This window comes from Corvus brachyrhynchos, unplaced genomic scaffold (genome assembly GCF_000691975.1).
Source record: "Corvus brachyrhynchos isolate BGI_N302 unplaced genomic scaffold, ASM69197v1 scaffold175, whole genome shotgun sequence".
NCBI classification, from domain to species: Eukaryota; Metazoa; Chordata; class Aves; order Passeriformes; family Corvidae; genus Corvus; species Corvus brachyrhynchos.
In genome coordinates this window covers 1,334,452-1,355,799 of record NW_008238448.1, presented here as the reverse complement: position 1 = coordinate 1,355,799, position 21,348 = coordinate 1,334,452, and the positions used below count along the sequence as shown (strand labels likewise).

General features: G+C 41.4%; 1 long non-coding RNA gene across 1 annotated transcript in view; it reads right to left on the bottom strand.

Annotated features, from left to right (window-relative positions):
• Nucleotides 1–218: 218 nt before the first annotated feature.
• Nucleotides 219–21,348, bottom strand: part of LOC108447316 — a 23,974-nt gene continuing 2,844 nt past the window's right edge. Inside the window, exons 2-4 of the long non-coding RNA XR_001862811.1 lie at nt 11,570–11,678; nt 7,596–7,728; nt 219–419 (exon numbers count right to left, since the gene is read on the bottom strand). This is a non-coding gene — a long non-coding RNA (uncharacterized LOC108447316). The remainder of the gene's footprint in view (nt 420–7,595; nt 7,729–11,569; nt 11,679–21,348) is intronic.

The following is a 21,348-nucleotide window of genomic DNA, read 5'->3' as shown; positions in this document are numbered from 1 at the left end:
CATCCCCCACACTCTTTGCAGGGGCTGGGGACTACTGCAAAGCCCTTTTCCGAATGCTTGAGGAGAGCAAGCCTGGCTGGGAGGTGTTGCAGAGGATGGCTGCTGTTGCTTTTCACCACATTGCTGCTCTTGTGGCCAAGCAAGGGCTTATTTTCTCGCCCCTACAGAAATTCAATGGAGTTGAATGTTTGCATTGTCAATAAACTGCTCTCAGGGATTACCTGTGAAGAGGTAGTCACAAGCCAAGGCAGGTGATGACCACCTCTAGGTTTGTGGGAAAGGACCCGTAATCCTCTTCCAAGTGTCTGTGGGGCTCTGCTGGGCTCCACAGTCAAGTATGGCACAGGTGGTACCAAAATGCTTCCATCCTGTGGGGAGGGACAGGGGCACAGCAAGTCCTGAAGGCATCATCTGAGGAACTCAAGAGGAGGAAAAAGAAAAGGAAATAGAACACTTGGAGGGAGAAGAACAGAAATAGCGAGAAATGGCAGAGTACAAAATAATAAGATTGCTGCAGATAAATAAATTCTTGGTTGAACTTACTAACAGGGCGCTCACTGCCCCTTTGTGCTCTATGTTATTCTCCTTGTCCAAGAGGTCACTAGCAGGAAGGCTTGCAGAAATGATGATCATTATCTGGATATTCATAAAGATCCAGTGTGCTGCCAATCACAGGACAGAAACAGGCTGTATCACCTCTGGGTCCGAACGGAATTAGCCAAGAAAGCTTGAAATTAGCAGTGTGTTCCTTTGTGGTAAAGCCTTAGTCCTAACACTGATGTCATGACTAGCTGAAATTATGTCTAAATTAGAGAAGTAAAAAAGCCCTACTTCCTCAGAGGTGTTTTGCAACTGTAAATGAGGCATAATTGTATCACCTAGGAACTATGATAAACTGTTATTAGCATTTGAGCAGTGTTTCCCATAGAAATCCAGGAGGGCTTTTTACCCTGGATTAAGGGTCCCTCCTGACATTTAAATAGGAAGTGCATATGGAAATGGAGTTGTCCAGGGTGTCACCACCTTGAGGTGAAGGATAGCCTGAGGTGCAAGGGTGGAGAATAAATGTTACTGCAAGAAAAGCTGCTGAATTTCCTTTTGAGAGACTGATAATCCCACAGGCTTCTGCAGAAGCCGCTTTTGATTATCATTGCTGATGATATTAGAAGACATCTCTGGAGTCTGTCCTTTAAAAAATGTTTCCCCAGTGCTACTTGAAAACATATGGGTTGGGAACTGAAGTGAAAAACTGATGTTTTACTAACTCTCTTGGTATGATGGAGGCTTAGAAAATGATGTGCCTGATACTGGGGATGCATTTTTAACAGTAAATGAAAACAGACTACAAAAAATTTCAAAATACTAGATTGATAAATGTAGATGAGAAAAGAAGTTGGAACAAAAAAGGGACTGGTTAAAGGACCAAATGAGAAAAGATGGATCAGACCTAGAGTTGGGGTGAATTGGAGCAGCTTCTTTAGCTTTAGTGGGTCTATACTGAGCTGCATGAACTCATAGAAGATCTAGACATATACTAGCAGTTTATATGCAGGATTGCAGTAAACAAGGTCATTTTCAAGTGCAGCAACATCCTGAGTGCTTTATCAAGTAATAGGGTGGACAAACAATTTGGAAGGTAACAAATCTGAGGGGAAATGAGCAGAGAGATGGATTCAGTGCCAGTGTATTTTGCTAACTCCAGTTACTGCACCAGCAATGCCTGGCTGCAAAGGAGGCACATCTACATGGGTTCCTGAAAGGAATCAGGAAGGCAAAAAAGAGAAGGAAGAGGAAAGGGGAAGGCTCCATGTCCTAGCTGACCAGGCTTTTTCAGTTTAGTATCTTGGGAAACTGGCCTATAGTTACATTATTTAAAACAGAACGTAACACCTGGACAGGAGTTCATGCTCTCGTTCCAGTGGCCCTTCTCTGGACAACTTAAATTTCTTTTCAAACAACATGCATTAACCTCCAGAAGATGTTTTATACCAGAACAAATGTGATCTGTGCTTGAGTTGGACTAGGTTGCTTTTGCTGGTTTAGCAGGGTATTTTAAAAAATAAAATTAAAAAGCGTTACTCTGATAATGCTTCAGAGAATACATTAGGCAAACTGCTAGCCTTAAACAAGGTAGAAAACTTCACCCTTTCAGCTCCACAACCTGTGAAAAAATTAATACATTTTGATTGCTGTAGAAGAACTTTTGAAAAAAAACTACTTTGGCAAAGTGTAGAATCTCTTGACTGGGCATGTGGCTTTGAGCTTCCCCCAGCAATTACTGATTTTATAAATTTACTGAAGTAAAAAAGCATCCCCTTTCAGTGCCTTTCCTCTCTACTTCTTTGTCTCTTTTAGTCATCACACACATACCCACTGGAAAAGTCAGATGACCAGCAGATTTTCTGCCAGACAGGTGCTACAAAATTCCTGGTGAACTTCAGGCAATTTTAGTGTGCTCTTAAGAAAAGAGTAAACCCTGCTGAGGATGGCATCCTTCTGCACCACTATGGGCAAGCCCTCAATCAGCTCCTTTTCTGTAAATAAGTCAGATATTTTGACCCCTGGAAAAGATTTTTTAAATGGCAGAACTTATATTTTTGCTGTGTGGTGGCTACAGTGTCTGTTGAAGCAGTAAGGTTCTGCAGCACCCTAAAGAAATGTTAGATCCTAAAGGCAGCTTTCATCCTTAGCCACAGTCAGCTGAGATAATCTATTTTTCAGTTTTCCCAGGCCCTCTTTACACTCTCTAGCTAGTAGCTTAACCTCTTTTCCAAAAACCAACACAGCTAAAAAACACTTAATATCACTCTCAGTTTTGACAGAAATCAGAATAGGTTTTGCATTTGTCTACACAAAGAAGTTTTATTTCAGTGACTTGAGGTGTTGGGGTTTTTTTCCAGATGTGACTCAAGCCATGATTTCCCATTGAAATAAGCTTTTATCCTTTTTCCAAGAGCTAGATTGTGCTATGAGAAAATTCAAATGATTTTATTCTAGAAGCTGTCTAATTAAACTGAACAATAAAAATTGTTATCCTTTATGACCGCCAAGCAATTAAGTGACCTGGTGATAGGGAATTAAGTCAGTCTTCTTCCTTTGAAATGACAGCTGAAATAGGAGAGGCGCTGTTCTTTGTCTAACACGTGCATGCTGGAGAGGAGGCAGAGGGGGAAGGATGGCAGTGGAGTAATATACAGTCAGAAAAATCCTATCCCTGTGGCAACTGCTGAATTGTTTCCCATTAACTTTCCTAAGGGCAGAATTTTCCTCTTTGTGTCCTATCTTCTAGGATAGCCTCATAAACAAACAAGAAAAAGACCCAACAAACCACCTTGCTTCTACTACAATTTATATTATTCCCCAAACTGTTAATCTAAAAAGCTCATTGAGTATATTGTGGTGCCTTTCTCTTTCTTTGACAACACTCAGTGTCAATGACAGTATAGCAGGAAGAGTGCATGCTAGCTCATTGAAGGTGTGGGCCAATGAACTCATAACTGCAAAATGACACAGTGGGGAGTGGATCAGGGACACCAGGTTTAAAACCAGAAGCATCTAAAGTGCCAGAGCTGTGGCAAATTCACCAGCATTACAGACCACAGCCTCTCCATCAAAGACAGCAGATACAGTCTCAGGGCTTGGTGACAATGCGACTGCATAGAAAGTTCTCCCTTTTGCATCACTACAGTTATCTTAACTATAGGAACTTAATTCAATTGGCATACACTTGCTTTCATTCAGTGATAAAAGCATCCAAAGTAACACAATCCAAGATGAAAAAGGGACATGCACAGGGAAATTAGTGATTCTGTTTGGGACATTATATTGGCATAATTATATTTTTTAGAAAAAATTGTGCCCCATCTAAGGCTTTTTCCAGGCCATCCAATCTTTGGGTGGCTGTTGATTATACAGCACTGTGTGATAGGACCATTGTGTATTAAGCATCAGTGAGTGCTTGCCTATCCAATAAAAGTATATACAAAAATCAATTCTACACAAATTATCTCGATAAATTGGCTGAAAGCCTGTAAGACAGTAACAAATGGATTAAAAAAATGCATCTATTTTGGCGTCACCAGTTAGAGTAAGCTATTTGTCACAAGACATCTCATTGTATGGATGAATGGTGGTTTTGTTTCCTTCTCCCCAAACTGCCCTAACTGTGATCTTCCACTGGACACCCTTTGGAAAGGAAAAATCTCACTATCAACTGCCCCTCATTACCTGGTAGAGTCCATCTGGAACAAAGTTTCTGTTAGCCTGCATAAATTTGGTCTTACCATTAATTACTGTAATTAATTAACTTTTATGAGTGGAAAAATATGAAAACAAGCTAAAGAACAAGACACTTTTATGCCAAAGATGTTTTTACAGCAGCTGAATACTGTGCTTTCACACCACAGTTGTAAAAGTTCCTGGGTTTGTAGTTTTCCTTGTTGATGGTGGCATTAATAATTTCTAACAGTGACAGATTTCAGAGTGTCAAAAGAATTAGGGCTGTAGTGTCAGAAATAGGAACCACGCAGTGCAAATGCAGAGCTTTTTTAATGTGTTTAGATTTTAAATCCTTTTAAGGGATAGCATTGCAGGCTTCAAGTGCCCTAGCAAATCATTAATGATAATATGAAATCCCAGCAGAATTATAGCAGCTATTGCACCATGAACTTGGCCATCCAACCATGTAAAAAGAGTCCTTTCCACCTCTGAGTCATTACTCATTACAAAAAAAGCCCATCATCTTTCTACCAATCTAGCAGGGTAGCTGGAGAGACTAAAACTAGAAGAGTGACCCATATTGGCTGTATATCTTAACAAAAAGAAAGACTGGACAAATTCACACAAGAAAAATTCTTCAAGTACTATTAAATGTCTCGAGAAGTTAGTGAGACACAAGTAGCTGCAGTTTGGAAAAGTCCTCGGAGGGAGCATCTCTACGTGCTTGTCCTACTCTCATGCGTGTTTCATAGGCATCCACTGTTGGCTGCTCTCAGCTTCTTCTGGACTTGTGCTCAAGACAGCAACTTCGGGGGAAAATTGTAATTACTGGTCTATTATTAGATACTGTAATTTTGCCAGAAGGCCAAAAGTTACAATAAATCAGCTTTAGTACTATCTGTTGACTCCAAACATGGAAAAGGGCCATGAATTCAGTAGAGGGATAGATAATGTAGTTATATTAGAACACATTATTATCCAAAGTGTTGCCTATTGACAGTTTAATTTTTATTGCATGGCAAAGGTTAACATCTTTAGGTAGTTCAAAGGATCCAAAGGGTAAAAAATTACCAAGAATTCATCTATTCAGCATAGATATGAAGCTATCAGAAAAGACAGTTGGCATGGTTCTAGCACCTTCTGATCAAGATGATAGATTTGATTTGGCAAAGATTTGGCTTTCATTAATGGTGGACAGACACTGAGGGCTGAAAAAAAGTGCCAGCTTATTATTCTGCAGCTGAAATGTAGCTCTTGGTAACAAGATTCATGAGTCTCAGATTCTTACTGGAAACTGAGCTGTGATTCATTTTGGGAAACTGCAAGAATATTTTTATTTCAGGTTATTTTACTGTTTTACCTAGAAATAATCTACCCAGACTTCTTCTTTTCAATTAAAAAGAGGGAGAAAATTGAATGAAAATAGCAATTGATATGGAGAAAAAAAATGGGACATTTTTCCACCGCTTTTTCTTACAGGCATGGATTTCTCTTATGGGCATCAGACTTGACAGTCTATGCTGGATCCTTCAGGACAATTTAATCTCAGAGGAGATTGCACCTACCCACTTACTTAGTGATGCTTAAGTCAGCAAACTATTTCACTAGTACTGCAGTACATTTGCTTTTGATGGTTCTACAGGCTTAATTAAAGCACTTTGAGTATGTTTTAGACCACCTTAATGTTCTAGATCCTAGATAATCTTGGTGTCTGCCACATGATGGGAAAAGAGGAAAACATACACCACACCAGACAAAGAGTTCCAATACAGTGAGTTTTCAGATAATGGTGCTCTGTCATTCTGGCCCTAAAGTTTTATTCTGACTAGGCTGATGTTCTATCATGTTGTTATATTATCTCACATTGTATCACCTCATCACTGCTGAGTGTTTTATTCTTCATAAGTTTCAGTGGTGTCCCATCACAGCCCATTCCCCGGCTTGGTTCTGCACTCTGCAGAAGAGTGTTTAAAGTCCACCACCACTTAAATATATTGAAGTTTCCTCTTGTGGGATGAGAAGTGGTGGCTAGAAATGTCCAGCTGACCTTCTCTTTTGCCTCTATCACTTCTCATCTAATTAATTTTCTGCATTGGTCTGGCAGAGCCTGAGATAGTGGCACTTCAGGCCACATTGCAAGACCCATCTATTATTGTCTTTTACCAAAGAGGCTGATTTGAAGGGGCATGAAGTTTTGTGAGGCCTCAGAAGTGTTGAATTGACTTTTCTGTCACTTTTGCTACATTTTAGTTTCTGTGGGTTGCAGCACTGATGGAAATATCCTTATAGTCTATGATAGGCAGATTCTATAAATAGCATGCTAAAGAAATTGAAATGTTTTAAGAAAATAAGAATCATTCAAAAGTTTTTTAAAAACAGACAATATATGTAATAACCAAAAAAAACCCTACTGCAGTTTTATTTTTGGCAAAAGATATGTAGTAAGAAAGGAAAGTATGCAGTTTAATTTTCTCCTTGGTATTAGTTCTCACAGTATTTGCCCGTAATGGCAACATTATAATTTGTAGAATTAATTAATGATCTGGCATCTGATTTTGATTCATTAATGCTTAAGCCAGCTAAGTCTCAATTATCCTCTGGACTATTTATTCCTTAACAAGCTTTTAGCTAATGTGATTTTAAAAATATGAAAATAGGTTTTAACTTGCCTTTAAGATGTGGCAATATTTTAACACTCCTCTATAAAATAAAGGAACCTTCATATTTATTGTTCTATTATAGTTACATTTAAAATTAGACTAGGGAATTTGCAATGTATTCACTAAATATATATTATATTTATATGTACCTGGAACCTGACTTCAATTTAGTCTTGATTAAAAAATGTACTGAATTGGAAACTGTGTAATAAAGGATGCCTAAATCATACTGACCCAGAATATCTCACTCAGTCAGACAGTTAGCAAATAAGTGCACAAGCAAGCAGATGATACAAGAATTCAAAATTAATTCTATTCTCAGAGGATGCATAGACTAGAAGATAGCATCTGATTCTATCTGCAGAGGTGTAAATCCAGAGTAACACCTTGGCTAAAGTCTCCTTACCCTGAACTTGATAGCTTATCCTGCAAATGATCAGAATTGGACTCTCCTAAGCCCAAGGCTAGGTTAAAGTAGCTGAAATATCCAGTTCTACTTCATGATATTTTTGTGATGCAACTGTAAGTATCTACAAATTTCCAAGTATTTATTATTTCTAACTAATCCATTTACCAAATGTAAGGACTCTTGATATCTTCTCCAAATGACTGGTATTTTTAAAAGTTCAATCACCACATCATTTAGGAAAGTCTGCCCAACGCAGTTGTGACTTGCTGCAATTGTGTTATGATAGGGGGCATTTAGAAACTGCATACCTTTGGTTTGGAATTGTCAGGTACCAGTTCCAGAGTTGAGTTGAACTGATCTTGTGAAGATGCTTCTCTTGCTGGGCTCTAACATGATGGTCCTGTCTGTCATCTCTGCATCTTGTCCTTACTCATACCAAAACTGAAATGCATAATTACAAAGATGGGTAAATAAATGAATTACGGGTGTTTTAACCAAATAATCATAGTTAATTACTTTAGTTACTAAGATTTGTTTTGAAAGTACCTTCTGAAAAATTTCAGGCATTATGAAAATGGTAGAAAATACCGTTTTCTAAGCTATCAGTGTTGCAGTACATGAAAAAACCCATCTTCTCCTGAAATTGCGCTTCCTTCTCCTAAGAAGTCATTCAGTGGCTTCCCAGTACCTGCATGTCAATGTAATACCATTGGCTCAATGTGTTTTTTCTTAGTTCATACTGCTGTGACAGCTAGAGCCTTCCCCACCCTTCTCATAAAAAAAAAAAAGCCTGAGATAACATCCAAGAGTATCTTCCTTCCCATTTTCAGCTCAGTAAGTCTGGCTCCCTTAAGTCCAAGCTGGGAAGTCAGTCCCAACTTTTAAAGCATGAGCTGTAACTCCATTGAAACCCAAGGAGCCCTTAGCTGAGCCAGTTCCCACACGGCTATCCCAAAACTACTGAGCAGGGGGACTGCTGTCTATGGGTTTAAAAATCAAACCCCGTTTGCTGAGTCAGATCCTCTGGCCCACTGAATCCACGCTGCAAAGCTCCAGGGGCACAAGGCAGCTTATAAAAAAATAAATCCAGCCTATGTGGCCAGTGCAGAACTCCTGGGTGGTCACAAAACCAGCTACCAGAGACATACCAGAGGCAACAAACAAAGGAATCAATCTCCAGTTACTACCACACGAGGAAAAGTCCAAGGTACCTCCGTTGTTATGGCAAGAGTTCATTTGGGCTAAGAGGTAAACAGACAGCTGAGCTTGATCTCTAAAGCTGGGGCTGGGCGGCTGCAAGCACCAGCTTTCTCAATTGCTCAGAGTAAAGGATTGAGTCGATAAATCAGAGCAGCCCTGATCGCTTTTAATCAACTGAATGAGGAGGAAGGAGGGGAGGTTGAGGCTTGGGAAGAAAAATATGTAAAGCTTAAAAAGTTCCAGCTGCTGTTCTCTGATGGAGTCGCGTTCCTCAGGAACGGTGGAATGGTTAGGCCACCTGGTGGTAAATAGCAAACCAACAACCTTTGCAATTTCCAAGCTACAGTAAATGTCCAAAGGATCAGAGAGCTCTGGGAGCTGTCAAAGGCTGGGAGCTTTTCAGACCCAGGTGGCTGCTGTGCAGGCACCGCTGGGAGACAGCAGCCAGCAAAGGCTGCCATCAGCCACTCCGCAGGTGCAACGCGCAACAGCTGACCTGGTGTCTGGCCAATTTCTGCCAGACAGCTGCCTCCATCATCAAATCTTCCACCACAGCCAGCCTCTCCCTCCCCTCAGGATGGAGGCAAAAGAGAAAGCAGTCCAGGAGAAAGGAGCTGAACTTAGCTTGTAGCTTGTGAAGTAGTAGTCAATGGCTCAGTGTTCCAGTGGACATTGGTGAAAAGTGGTGTCCTTCAAGGGTCCATACTGTTCAATAGCTTCATCAGCAACATAGACAGCAGGATCGAGTGCACCCTCAGCAAATTTGCAGATGACACCACGCTGAGTGCTGTGGTTGACACACCTGAAGGACAAGATGTCATCCATATGTATCTGGACAAGTTTGAGAAGTGGAACATGGGAATCTCATGTGATTTAGCAAGACCAGGTGCAAGGTGCTGCACCTGGATCAGGGCAGCTCCTGGTTTCAACGCAGGCTGGGGAATGAACAGATCGAGACCAGTCCTGTCGAGAAGGACTTGGTGCTGTTGGATGAAAAGCTGAACGCAACCCAGAAATGTGCATTCACAGCCCAGAAAGCCAAATGTATCCTGGGCTGCATCCAAAGCAGTGTGGCCAGCAGGGTGAGGGAGGGGATTCTGCACCTCTGCTCTGCTCTGGTGAGATCCCACCTGGAGTACTGTGTCCAGCTCTGGAGTAGAGAAAAGACATGGACCTGTTGGAGTGAGCTCAACAGAGAAACACAAAAATTATCAGAATGTTGGAGCACCTCTCATTCGAGGAAAGGCTGAGAGAGTTAGGGTTGTTCAGCTTGGAGAAGAGAAGGCTCTGGGAAGACCTTGTTGTGGCCTTTCAGTATTTAAAGGGGCCCTATAAAAGGATGGGGATAAATTTTCCAGGGTCTGTTGTGATAGGATAAGGGGTAATGGTTTTAAACTAAAAGAGGGTAGATTTATACTAGCTATAAGTAAGAAGTGTTTTACAATGAGGGTGGTGAAACACTGGAACAGGTTGCCCAGAGAGGTGGTGGATGCCCCTTTCCTGGAAACTCTTAAAGTCAGGTTGGACCAGGCTCTGAGAAACATGATCTAGTAGAACATGTCCCTACTCATTGCAAGAGAGTTGGACTAGATGACCTTTAAAGATGACCTTCCAACCCAAACCATTCAATGATTCTATGTAGGAGCTTGACATGATGTTTGTTAAGTGTCTGAATGAGGAGCTCTGTCCCCATGTGTGGCATCAGGTCTATGCAGGTAAATCAAGTGAGGCTCATGTGAAATGTTGTGATATACATTTCAGAGGGCTCTGTGCAGCCCTTCAGAAGGACCTTGACAAGTTGGAGAGAAGAGCAGAGAAGAAGCATCTGAAATTCAACAAAGGCAAATGCAGGGTCCTGTATTTGGAGGAGAATAACCCCAGCACCACCACAGGCTGGGGCTGATCTGTTGGAAAGCAACTCTGCAGAGAAAGACCTGGATGTCCTGGTGGGCAACAAGCTGTCCAGGAACCAGCACTGCCCTTTTGGCCAAGAAGGCCAATGGTATCCTGAGGTGCAATAGGAAGAGCATTGCCAGCAGGTTGAGGGAGGTGATCCTGCCCCTCTACTCAGCCCTGGTGGGGCACATCTGGAATGCTGTGTCCAGTTCTGGGTCCTCAGCGCAAGAGAGACATGGAGCTCCTGGGGCAGGTCCAGCAGAGGCCAAAAGAGGTGATGAGGGGACTGGAGCATCTCTTACGAGGAAAGGCTGAGGGAGCTGGGCCTGTTCAGCCTCGAGAGCAGACAACAGAGAGGGCACCTCAATGTTTATAAGCCTTTGAAGGGAGGGTGCAAAGAGGACGGAACCACGCTCTGCTCAGTGGTGCCAAGCACTAGGACATGAGGGAACAGGCAGAAACTGATGCACAGAAAGTTCCACCTGAACATGAGGAAGAACTTTACAGTGCAGGTGGCCAAGCACTGGAACAGGTTGCCCAGAGTGGCTGTGGAGTCTCCCTCACTGGAGATATTCAAGAACCATCTGGATGCAATCCCGTCCCATGTGCTCTAGGATGACCCTGCTTGAGGAGGGAAGTTGGACCAGATAAGCCACTGTGGACCCTTTCAACCTGACCCATTCAGTGATTCGATGATTTGGAACTCATATTTTAACAAATATACTACAATGTAGTTTTCAAATTGTTTCTTCCAGCAAATTCACTCGCCAGAAGTATTGCAAAGTATCAAACATAAAAAGGGAGTACATAAAAGATGCCAAACCTGTTGTTGAAGGTTTCTTCTCCAGAAGCACTTCTAAGTACTCATCTTTAATATCCAAGAATTTAGCTGAGCTGGACAGTGGTTTACTGCCAGAGGGCACTCACAGATGGGTTCAGTACAGGCAAATCAATATAAATGAAAATCTGTTTGAAAATGTAATAATTCTTAAATAATGAACTATCAGTTGTTTTCTCCAATTTTGTCCACTGGACCTTTAGTCTAAGCCTAGTGAAAACAAGTATGCAAGTCCAGCAGTTGCTGTTCTACTGAGCATTGCTTCTAGCTGCTCTCTCTTTGCTGTTCTTGCCTCATTCCTTCACTGCATTCCCTGACAGTTGAAAACTCACCAGACTTGTGACTCACATTTTAATCTTATCCACAAGTCACAATGTTTATTTCACAGGATGTCCAATTAAACGTCAATTCAGTCTGCTCTGGAGTTGTTGCCTTCCCCTCTGGTGATTAGTATAACCTGAATAATGTAGGAAATACAGAAAAAAAAAAAGGGCAGTAAACAATTTCAGTGACATCAAGAGACCATGCTGAAACTTTTCCCACAGAAGACAAAGGAGGAAAGTCATGCACAAAAATGTTAACATGGGTCATACTTGCTAGTGTTCTAACTATGAAGAATGGAAGAGAAAATTATGCTACCTTAGGGTGAGTTATGGGCCCCCTTTAAGCCTGGGGAAACATGAGTAGGTGGGGGCTGTGCAAGACACACAAAAGTGAGAGAAAATCTCTGTCCTCATTCTCTCTGTGCTTTGAAGTACCTGCTGCTGCCCTTCACTGAAGCCAGTGTGAGTACACCACTTCCTTGCATCCTGCCTCCAATGCAGGTGCTGGAGCTCTGCAGCTCTTCTTCAACGTGAAGAAGCAGACTCCTGCCTATCAGGTGGTGTACACTACTGTCTAGAAGCCTTAAAAACTACCATCTATCAGCTCACTGAGTGACTGAGGGGGAATCTTATGACAGAGACTTGCATACTTTCTTGGGGCTTTCTTTTCATCTTCATTCAGGCACGTCAAAGTGCCACGTGATGCACATAAATGTAATTCTACTTGTTGTCTGCTCCAGAAGTAGCCTTCTGCAGCATACCAGGCTTACACTGGAGGCTTGGAAATGGAGGTAGGGTTCTGCATAAAGCAAGGGGCTGCTTTTCAAAATAAGAAAGAAAATGGAACTAAACTGTCAAATGTTACTGAGTCTTTACATAGCAACCAATGGTAAACCTCTTGGGAAACACCAAATTTTGGTGAAGCTGTGCAAGAACAGAGCTCAGATTCACCTTTCTTTCCAATTTGTACAGCTGCTAAGTCAATGCCAGCTGGGAGTTGAATATCACCAGTTACTCAGGGGAAATACCCTGGTTTCAGGATGAAACTTTGCTCACTGGAGGACACTCAACATTGATGCAAGCACGGGCAAGTCTGCTGGAGAGATCTCCTCTCAACACAAGTGTTTGAAACAAAAAGGGCCATTGGCTCCTCACTCCTGCACTGGGACAAACTGTGAGTAGGGACTCATGGGGGTAGCTGAAGGATGCTGGGGGTCCTGAAGAGCCAAGCAAAACTGTGCCAAGGACCCCAAGTCCACGGGCACATTGTGGGGCAGCTCTCTTAAGAAGCCAGATGTTCTCTCCAGTTTGCAAAGGGAGCAATTTTGTGACTTAGGAAGAAATATTTCCATTTGAGCTCCTGCTGTGACAGTGCTCATTACTCTGAGCTGTGTCTAAGTGGCAATACAAGTTGCTCCTCGCAAAACGTGCCCTGTGCCTGCCCACATTTTATTTTTTTTTTACCTATGAGAGGTTTGGCACTTGACTTTTTTCAGCAATAGCATTGTAAAACTCTTTCCAAAGAAATTTTCAATGTGCCTTGCTGGGACTTTCTAAAAAATATAGATTAATTGTGATAGTTAAATTTCCCTCTGAGTGATTTCTTTGATAAATGGGTCTAGTTAGGACTTTCAATTAAGCACCAAGCCCTGCTGTGAAGTCAGACTGAGCTTCATGTTGCAGGCATTTATTGCCTCATTTACGCAGAGACAATCTGAATTATTTTATGTTACACTGTTTTCTTTATCTGTCTTTTTTTGCACAGGTATTAGAATTCCTATTAACCCTTCTATCAGGGAGCCAATTAAAAAGGTATGGTCAAGCAATTTTTAATTATTTTGTTATGGTTTAAATAAGCCTCCTGGAAGCAGGGCACTTGAAAGCCCTGCAATGTATAAACCCATTGGTTTGTTATTGTGCAGATTCTCACAGTCTCCAAGAGATAAAAAAATATGAAAGTAATATAAAGTGGGAAAGAATAGACAACTACCACAATGTTTTGATGAATGGTGGTAATATGCAACAATCCTGGGAACAGAAGCTTTTTTACATTATCCAAAATTGTGAGTAAATGGTAACCACAGCTCAGAGAATTTCAGTTATCAGGGGTGCATTCCACCCTTAAGGTAACTGTGTTTTAAGTTATATCCATTCACTCGAGCAGGGTTGCATGGTCATTTTGAAAGTGCATTGAAGTATTTAAGATACACAATTTCTACTTTTTAATATGCAGTTGGGACTATTTGCTTGTTTTCCTAGTCACTGGTACTGATGGCTACAGAAAAACATCCATGTGACTGTCAATCACTGTTGTTAACCATGAAGAATGAAAGGTACACTGATTTAACAAAAACCAACCCTGAAACAACCAAAAGAAGAGGTCTTTTTTGAAAAAATGCAAAATCCACATCTAGACACAGGATTCACTGTCATTGATAATAAAGAAGAAGTCTAGGAGCCTTAGAAAATGATTTTAAATTTTTATGAGTTTTCTGTAAAGCCAAACACAGCTGTGGTAGCTAAGATGAAACTGCAAGGTTTAACAACTTTAAACCTTTAAGATATAAATCAGAAACTAATTGTCTGACATTAGGAGAAAATATGTCTTTCTCTCCTCCCACACTACCCAACAAAATAATATTTCTGTTTCTTTTATACTGTGTAGCATGTTGGAATCTCTGCAATGAGAGTATATACATTTCCAATTATACTTTTGAGCTTGATTTTGATACAACCAGTGAAATTAGTATGCTTCCCAAATAACAGTTAGTCACAGGCATATTTTAATTCATATCAAACTGAACTCCTCTTTTCCAGGAGGGAGAAGGATTTCCAGGGAATCTCCACAATCTAAAGAAATCAATCTGTCTGTCCATATATGAGTTTAGTCACAGTCAGATCTCATGTTATCTATACAAAGCAATAAATGAGTTGTGACTACTCAGAGTTTAAATAATTGACAGAAATTTCAATGCAATTAATGCAAACAAAGGAAACAAACTCACTGATGAGAAATTAGGGTTTGTAGATTATTGAGGTATGACAGTAAATCCAAATGTCAGCCCCCACCCCCCTTTTTTTTTCTCCAACATAAACCAGCAAACCCATGCTTCTCATGTAGATTTGTTATGCCCTGGCATATCTAATTTCTTAAACTGGGAAGACAAAGATGACGGATACCAAATAATACAAGCATACATTTTAAAAATCCAAATGCTATTTTAAATGCAAGTTTAAATGAGAACACTGTGTGGCTAATATTTATCTAGCTTCCTCTGTCTTTGAGGCACAGCTCGTCATATAAGACTGTGCTGTTAAAGCAGTTCATGGAAATGATGTGCATGACTCCTTTTGCTAATGGGAGCTGGTTGCACAGAACAATCTAGCTGTTAGTGCTCTGAGGAGAAGGGAACTTGAATAGCAGGGGCTTGGAGAGCAAAATAAAAAGAAAGCTGCTAAGGGCATTTGAAAATACACTCGCTATTCTTTTCCCTCCTAAGCATTGCTGCAGTAAACAACAGCTTCAAGACTCCTCTTTAAATAAGTGACATGAAAATGAAAAGAGCACGACTTTGTATTAACAGCCATTCAAAATGTACCCAGGATCCCAAACTAACCTTGGGGATAGGAAAGGCTTGCAGGGGGAGGGTATTGCTAGGAGGGTTGGTTGGGTTTGTTTCTTTCTTTGCTGGCCAGTGGTTTTAAGAAATCATCCCTGGTGGGAGGATTCTGCCCCAAAAACAGGGATCCTGTGTTCCTATGGGGAGTGTGTTTAAGCTTGGATTTTAAAATTACAACTGCCTAAAATTAGACTCCCAAATCCATGTAATGTGCTAAAGAAATGCCCTGGTTTTCAAAAGAATCAAACATCCACAGTCTCCAGGTCAAGGTCCTGACCTAGGAAAGCAGATGAATATTCTCCCCAACCCCCCACCCTGAGGCAACGTGATTGCTCATGCATTTAAGGCTGAAGTGCTTAAGTGCTCCCGTAGGTAGGGGTTAGAGAACTTAAATATGGGGGGAGAATCGATTGGGCGCCATCCACCCTTTTAGATCTTGGCCGGAGGGAAGTTTTTTCATTTGATTGTTTCTTTATCACTTTGCCTGTGTAGAATTTTCCCAACCAAGCCATATGCAGCAAAGTGCTTTTTAAACACATTGCGAATCTCAGTCCCAAACCATGCCAGGACAATTTCCTTTGGGAAGTGGGCTACAAATACAGAAGTTGTTGTAGGGCTGTGTACAACCCCTAAGGTCAGGGCAAATGTATACCACACTGGAGAGCAGCTTCTTTCAAAGGCTAAGCTAATAACAAACTCTTTCGGATAATTAGTCAGGACTAGAAGGACCTGGAATATTAAAAAAGGCCAAAGAGCATTATGCATCACACAGCCCTTTCCTAAATGCTGTGATGCAGATCTGTTAGTGGGTGAAAAGATGGCTCAAGGTACTGGACCACGACACAGAAAACCTGACTCAAGCCCCACTGCCAGCAGAAGTATTACATATGACCTCAGGCAAGTCCCTGACTATTCACTTCTTAAACTGTAAAAGGCCAATGTACTTTTCTGCCTTTGGAGTGAAGGGAGACTAAAATCCATTAGTGATTGTGAGGTGCTCAGATATTAAATTCCTAAGTGCTTAGAAACATCAGGAGAGGAATTTTCCAAAGAGACATTACTGAACAGATCTGTGCATGCTTTTTGGTAATATCTGTCATAATGTGTTGTTGTATATCTTTATTCCTGATGTTTTATTTATAACAAAGTATTAAAGGTTGGGTTTCCTTACTGTCGTGGATTGACTTGGAGGAGTTCCACAGGGAAAGGAAATGTTTTCTGTGTTATAAGACTAATAATGCAAGGGGGGAAAGAAGAACCTTATGTTGTCATTTGATTGAGACAATAAATAAATGCTTTCACTTTGGCCCATAGCATACCATCTAACTACTGTGTTCTTATGCCTGTTCAGTCTCATTAACTGCCTTGCTTTTCACCTATTGTGTTTCCTTCGACTTCTAGAATAGTTTTACTAGATATTGAAGAAAAACCAAGCTCCAACCAACACAAAAAAATACGTCCCAAAAAAATCATTCAGGCCATAAAAAAAATAATTTCATGCTTCCCAAACTGAATGCCTCTGTAGGATGGTCCCCATGACATCAACAGAAATGCCATATTACTGTTTAATTGTCAAGTCCTGACTAAGTCTGTCCGTAAGTGACAGTAATAAGGACAAAAAATGGACAGCTTGCAGACACCAGGATCAGCTTAAAGCTGAGGAAAGATGGGCATGGGACAAAAAGAATTTAAAAGACCTACTTAAAGGAAGCTGAATGTTCTTCATCCAAGTCTGTATCTAAATTTTGCACTTAAGATCTCACAGAAATATTTTTTTCTCTAATTTCCTTTTTCTCATGCATTTATATTCTTTCAGGCATGTAACTTTTGATCATACTCTGGCAATCAGATCACAAACCTAATGATCCTCCTAAGCCTTAGTTCAGAGTAGATGACAGAAGCTGCATTGCTTTAAGGTCTTTAATAATTTGGGTTCTGTTTCTCAGTATGACACCTTCCTTGGACTGCTGGCTCTGCAGGGATCAGTGCCAATAAGCAAAGCATTCCCACTGAGGATAAGCATGACTTTACAATCCAGCATCTTGTGTTACAGCTGTCTACTGCATCATGTGATATGTCCCATTACACAGCCTGGCTTCTCTTATGCTCGTCAATGGCTGTTTCCTGTGGTCTTCTTTTGGGGCTCTTTTTGTCTACAACAGAATATCTTAATTTTCTCAATCAGTACCCTGAAAGTGTATGGGGAACTTCCAGATTAAGAGACACTAAACATTGGGCTCTACAACCACCCAAAGCACAGCTCAGACTAAAAGTTCAGCCTTCTATGGGTTTCATACAGTTCCTTTATACCCCACTCAATACTTGTCCTTTTTATCCTATACTTTGATACAAAATTAACACTGAACTCTGATTTATTACACAAAGTAATTCTTCTTTGTCTGCTCTTGGCTGGTATTGTAAACCACACAGACTGGGGTTCTGTGTTGTACTGGCATTGAGAAGGTACTTTAACTCACTTTTGTGCCATTTGGATTCAGATCTGATCCCAAAGATTGCTCACTTTATGAGTTGTATCGACCTAAAGAGAGCTCTCTATGGATAGCTTTGCAGTTCAGAGCCATAGAGAATTGTTTTTGAATGTTTTGCAATACAGCCATATCCCCTGCCCTCTCTAGCAAGCCCTGGGCATTTCTGGAGGTTGGTCAGAGCAGGCAATAGAATAAAATAGTATTTTATTATATTTTTCTAATAAAACCAAACTCAAGTTATCATAGAATAATAACAATTCATGACATCTCCCTGTCAATCATCAGAAGACTTACAAAAATAGGGTTATGGCCCCTATGTTAGTTAAAGCAAGAGATACTCAATTTAAAGATTAGGAAACTCAGGCAAAGACAGTTTACTACTGCTTATGAAAATAGCTGAGGATTAGGGTTTTAAAGTAGTTTTATACCAACTAAAAAGGGCAAAAGGTGAGGTCTAAGGATCTTTAAATGTCTGGATTTTTTTCTTCCTCCTGCTGTTTATAGCCCTTCTGCTTTATTTTTCAGACAGAAACACAAGCTAAATGGTTGTTCCTGGTTCTGCTCTACATTGGTCTATGAAAAAAAAAAAAAAGAAAATAAGTGGGGGGGGGGCTGAAGAATTTGATTAGAGGCATTTTGGCCAACATTTAGACTGGAACACACAGCACTGTTCTCCTGTTTCTGTCCTTTGCTCAGTTACCCACAAGACTCAAGCCACATTCATGCAATTTGCTCAGCCCACACCCTGAAATCAATGAGGACTATGCAAGAAGAGAGCACCTGCCACAGGCTGTTACTGGTTTGATTTATTTTCTGTACTATTAGACCACACAGGAACCCCAACAACAAATATTTTCTACAGCACTGTGTAAACATCGACCAAAATGATGGCGCTGTCCCAAAGCGGTTACAAACTAAACAGAGGACAAGAGACCACAGATGGATACAAACAGACAGAGGGAGAATAAAGGAAATGAATGCTCAGTGACAGCAATATTACCAGTCTAAGGGCTGTCAAATCTTTTGGAGACCTCATGGCAAAGGAGAGCTTTAAGGAGATTCTAGAGAGCTACCAGCATAAATCTGAGAGTGTTTATGTAGGGTACCTTCCAAGTGTGACAGATACCACGAGAAGAAAGGGCAAATGAGAAAGGGCAAAAAGAGAAGAAAATGAGAATGTGTTTGCTTGGAGATGAACACAGGATGGTAACTCTCAACAAAAGGTGATGAACCATTTTAAGGTTTTAAGAGCACTTAAACATCAGAGTTGTCTTCATTCCTGACTCCCTTTAATAGTCACCCCGTTTTTTGCTCCTGACCAGTAATATTCACCCACATCCTCCTCCAAAAAGGAATGTAAGGACCAAGTGTGGCAGAGCTGGAAGTCTGCTCAGGCAGGGCAGTTATTGTAGCTGCTCTGTTCCCTGCTCCTGCTTCCTGACAATAAGAGATGATAGGTAGGGTCCCAGGGGACCTTGGAAATGAGGACAGGCAGCTTATGTTGATGTGAGATGGGGGGCAGGGGGGGAGGTAGCACAGTGATGCCAAGAGAGAAGTGACATGTTCAAAGAGACAGGCCAGGGAAATGATTTTTGAAGCAAGAGCAGCCACATGCAGTATGATTAGGGCAAAGGCAAGCCCACACGTGTCAAGGCCAGAGAAAAGGAAGTTGCAGCAACTCAGCTGTTAAATAATGTGAACTTAAGCAAGAATTTTAACTGCATGAAGAGTGAGAAAGATGCATCTTAAAAGCTAGAAGATTTAGGAATTGGAGGTGGGGTGGTACAAGCAGCTGAAAGGCTTTACCTATATGTAAGAGAGGTCAGAGCCGATGCTCCCACACAGCTGTGAGTGACAGACAGCGTGGCATGCCATGCACAAGCTCAACAAGTGCAGGAAATGGTAGCAAGCACAAAGTCGAGGCATTTCCTCCCTCTCATCTCCTGTTCCACTCTTTTCTCTGCAGCTATTAAATCCAGGCAACTACAGAGTAGATGCCTAGGATAAGCCAACAATTCAGTAAATCATTTCAGTCCCATCAATAATTATTTTCTCGTGTGGTCTAGATCCTGTTCAATATGCCCATGAGATTGTGTCTCTCATCTAACTCAGAAAAAATAAGACTCCTTTGCTCCATGCTCAGTAACAAACTGCACACACCCTGTGCAGTTTCCTGCTGTATTCCTGGAATAAGATTACCAGCAAGATTAAGGCCTCTGGTTGTGAGAAGGGAGATTTCACAGGATTAAATGTTATCCAGTATACTTCTGAAACAGAGGATAAAATACAAGAAAGGACTATGAATTATATTACTGAAAATATCACAAACCATGGTGGTGATAAAAGGGACAATGAAAGATCGAAAATTTAAATTATATTCAGAAATAAAAAGCAACAGGGAGAACTGCAGGGCCTACAGTTGTCATCTGTTGCCAGAAGAGGGCACTCCCGGCTTTTTTTTTTATGACTTGAGAGATTTAAATCAAGATTTCCCTTGGTAGCATTTCCCAGGCATAAATCAAGCACAAATGAATAACCTTTGATTTATCATTCCTAATGGAGATGTACATCATATTGGCGTGTCATCACATTTCAACATTGGCCATTATGATGCCAATCATATAGTAATTTTCTTCCGTGTCATAATCAGTGATGAAGATGTACGTTTCCATTCAGTACAATTAGATTTTCATGTTTCTTAATGGTAGCTGAGGGCATTAGGCAGAATACCTCCTTTTGCTGTCTCTAACTCTTTTGTGCCCATATTTTTCTGAAATTGTACCCAAACCATTACCCAATCACCACTCTTCTCTAGTTAAAAGCCACCCCTGCTCATATGGGAAAAGGTGAGAAAGATTTAAACTATTATTCCAAGCTGCAGAGGAACAGGCATTAAAATTCTGGGCAAATACATAGTGTTGAAAAACACCTGGCCTTAATTATTTGAAAACTTCTTAGTATACTCCATGACATCAGTTTGGGCTTGTCACTAGCGACCTAATCCAGACCGCAAACCACACTTGGTGGTTTGGGCTGGGCCTGACGTCCAGCTGGCCAAGTCCAGTGGTATTGTTAGGAATAACTACCCTGGGAAAACCCAAGCTACAGCTGCTGGCACTGAAACTTTTCTGTGAGCAGAGGCATTCTACTGGTCGGTTGGATGAATAGGTAGATGGATGGATGGATGAGATGTGTTACTGTCATTTAGAACAGCTCCTGGCTTTCCTGTTTGGAGGCAGTGTATGAAGGGTTTGTACAACCTAAACAAGAGAAACAGAAGTCACAGCATTTTCAAAAGCACCTGAGCCTGTCTGAAAAATCCCATCATGCATCTATAGTGGATATTTTGCTGGTCAAACATTGTCCTAAAAGGATGCCTTAGTTTTTTGTCACCTTCGCTCTCTGCCCAGATGCAGAGGGGTGACGCTTGATCGCGGGGCAGAGCGATGCGCTGGGGCTGAGAACGGGGAAACTGAGCGGCATCGCTCCAGCCTTGTCACTACACCCGGACATTCCCAAGCTCGCGAAGTGAGCAAGCACAGCACAGCCCACGAGAAGGATGCCCGTGCCTCAGAGCTAGGCGCTCCCGGCGCCCCAGCGCGGAGCCTGGGCGGGATGTGGCACCGAGGCCCGCCGGTGGCCGCGGAGCGCTCGGATCAGCAGCATCTCCGGGGGGAGCTCCAGTGTCCCCTGCC